This window comes from Octodon degus, unplaced genomic scaffold, assembly GCF_000260255.1.
Source record: "Octodon degus isolate 3935 unplaced genomic scaffold, OctDeg1.0 scaffold00041, whole genome shotgun sequence".
In the NCBI taxonomy this organism is placed as follows: Eukaryota; Metazoa; Chordata; class Mammalia; order Rodentia; family Octodontidae; genus Octodon; species Octodon degus.
The window spans coordinates 3,936,824-3,940,095 of record NW_004524617.1 but is presented as its reverse complement, the minus strand read 5'-3'; the positions used below and the strand labels follow the sequence as shown (position 1 = coordinate 3,940,095).

The 3,272-nt window shown below is 42.3% G+C and overlaps 1 pseudogene; it reads right to left on the bottom strand.

Annotated features, from left to right (window-relative positions):
- Window positions 1-2,525: 2,525 nt before the first annotated feature.
- Window positions 2,526-3,272, bottom strand: part of LOC101584780 — a 5,266-nt pseudogene continuing 4,519 nt past the window's right edge.

Sequence of the window (3,272 nt, the reverse complement as noted above, 5' to 3'; positions counted from 1 at the left end):
TGGAAGTACCTGGGAGGATGAGGCAGGAGGATAGCTAAAGTTTGAGGCTAGGCTGTGCTACATAGTGAGTTCAAGGCCAGAATGAATGACATAGCAAGTCCTTTTCTCCAAAAGTCAGAGAAAAAAAAAGCAAACCCAAGTTGTAGATCCAAGACAGATTTCCTAAGAAAAATTATTTACTCCCAAACCTGAGGTCCAGGCCTCGTTGGGACGCTATGGTTATGACTCACTGGGTGACACAGAAGTTGTCAATTATAGCATATTGCAACAGAATCTGCTGGTGTTAGATGACATCTGTGGGAGTCCATTGATTTGGACCAGCTTCCCACCCTAGGTTCCAATAGACCAACCTATAATGGAACCATTCATGTTACTGGTTCATATCACAAAACTGGAAACCAAGCCATTTACTTATAAAATAAGATCTTCTAAAAATGCAAGCAAATGATAATATCCAAATCTCCATACAGGCTAAAACAAAACCAAAAAGAAAACACAAGCTATTCGCAGTGAACAATCAAAGGAGGCGTGAAAACCCTGAGCAAGTATGATAAGGAAATCCCTGTTTTAACACAGAGAAGGAAATGAACCGAAAGTAACCTACCGTAAACCAATGTGTTTCTTTTGCAGTAGGCCATTTTGCTGTTTCCTAGTCTCTGGTCAGCCTAGCTATGAAAAGTGACTTCTCTGCTGTGCCCAGTGGAGTACATGTCTTTTGTAGATTGTGTGCTGCCTGTTTCAGGAATATAATAAAAGCCAATTATATCTTCCTCAATCTGCAAGAATGAAGATTGAACCATGGGTACTCCACAACTAAGTGATACCCCATTTTTTTTTTTTTTTTTTTTTTTTGCTGGTACTAGGGATTGAATCCAAGGCCTTTGTTCTGAGCTACTTCCGCAGCCCTTTTGTTTTGTTTTGAGGCAGAGTCTTCCTAAGTTTCTAAATTGCAAACATAAGACTCAGATTTGTGATCCTCCTGTGTCACCCTCACAGTGAAAGAATTATCAATATTCCTTTTTATTTGTTTATTTACTCTGAGACACAGTCTTGCTAAATTGCCCAGGGTAGGCAGGAACTTGTGAACCTCCACCTCTGTCTCCCAAGTAGTGGTGAGTAACTGAGGTTATATTCATGTACCACCGTGCAGGCAAAACCAATTAGATCATTCAACTTCAGTTTCCTACAAGCTGGGGAAGTATGGGAGAGGGGAGCATAGGGAAATGTTGGTCAAGGGGTATGATGTTACAGTTACGTAAGAGGTGCTCTGCTGTGTCTTAGTTACTCTTCTCGTACTGCTGGGACAAATACCTGACACCCAAATTGAAGGAAGGAAAGGTTTATTTAGCTTACACTTACTGGAGGTAACTGTACTCAGCTGGCTGAGTCCATACTCAGCTGGATGCAAGGCAGCCTGGCACATGGCAGAGAGCAAGGTTTCAAGGCAGAGACAATGAGCAAGAGCACAAAAGGAGGAGTAGCAGCAGCTCAAGCCAATAACTTCTTTTCCCTCTTTACACTGAAATGCAAATTACCTGCCCCAGTGCAGGTGCAGCATTCACACCCATAATAATCAATCATAAACTCCAGAAGCCGCCCAGAGATTGCATGAGGCTTTGGGGGACAACTATACACAAACCAAAACATAGTGCTTTGTTACAAAATGAGATGATTACAGTGAACAAAAAAAATGTATTAAAATTAGCTATTAGAGAAGGTGGAGTATGTATGTGTGTTTTCTGGTGCAGAGGATTGAACTCAATTCCTTAAATGTGCTAAGCATGTATTATATCACTAAACTACACCTCTACTCCTTCCAAGAGAACATTTTGTATATTCTTACCACAAATAAATATAAACAAGGTAATTAGAGATGCTAATTTGATCAATTTACAATGCATACATGTATCAAAACATCTCATTGTACCCCATAAATTATGGAAATATAATGTACAAATCAAAATACCTGTTAAATTTTCAATTTGTGGACTATTATTCTTTGACACTAGAAAATCAGCCTCTGTAACTTGTTGGAGGTAGAACACTAATCTCAGTGCAGGAACAGCTAGGAACAGAGTGCTGATTAAACTACCATGGGGAAGCCCAGAGCCCTGCCACAGCCTGCCTAAGTAAACACATCGGAGTTTGAGAGGAAGTCCTTACTTTCTGCAATATCTTTCTAGCACATTCTATTGACAAAGTTTAAGATGATGCAGTTGCCAAAAGAAATAAATTTAAGGACTGGCCAAATAGCTCAGCGGATTAAAGCCTCTGCAAGCAGGTGCAGGGGCTGGGGGTCAGATCCCCAGGCCTGCCATGCCGGCCCTGCCCCCAGGACGCACTGAGATGGCGATTGAGACTGGGCGTGCTGGTGCACGCCTGTAATCCCAGCTCTTGGGAGGCTGTAAACAGGAGAATCACTATGAGTCCAATCTAGTAGTGAGACCCTGAACACCCTGTAGGCCCTTCCCTAAAATACAAAAAAAAAAAAGAAAAAAAAAGAAAAAAATTTAAAAGACTCAGGTTCATTTTTCCTGTAGCAAAAAGAGTGTAGGCCTGAGAGTCAATCTTATCAGTAAGTACTTGGCACAAGAAGGGAAGAGGAAAGGGGAGAGGAGAGGGTAAGCAAAGTGATGTCTAAGGGGAAGCCTTTTGAAGGCCTGGGAAATATGCACATGAGATGCATCCCACGTACACAAGGCTCTTACATATGCAAAATAGCTGAGAGGTTGGTTTCGCCAATCCTCCATCCATAAGGATCAAGTACTAATTTGCTGCAGTTGAGAACACTTTTGTATTTGCTCTGGTTCCTGTGTCCATTCCTTTTAGAAAACCATGGTGGCTCATGCAGGATAAAATGTCCCTAGGATCTTCAACCAGCACTGACTACTTATGAAGCGGGCCAGTTGGCACCAAGGGCACTTACTCAGAGAGGATGGCTTACACAGACTAACAGCATGGGCATCTCCCCAGCTCACCCTTCTCCAAAAATGAAAGGAAGAACAATTGAAGAAGCACTTATTATAGAAATAAATGTTTTAGGGGGCCTGCTGTTTAGCTCAGTCGTTTAAACACCTGCTTGTGCAAACACAGTCAGGCACAGGATACCGCAGTTCGATCCCCAGCTCCACATGCCTTACAGACCCACCCTTAAGGCAGCCTGAGCCAGCCAAAAAACCAAAAACAAACCAAAAAACCCCTCAACTTTTGGACCTGGGGAGATAGCTCAGTAGAATAAGTGCTTGCCTGGCAAACACAAGGGCCTGAATTCA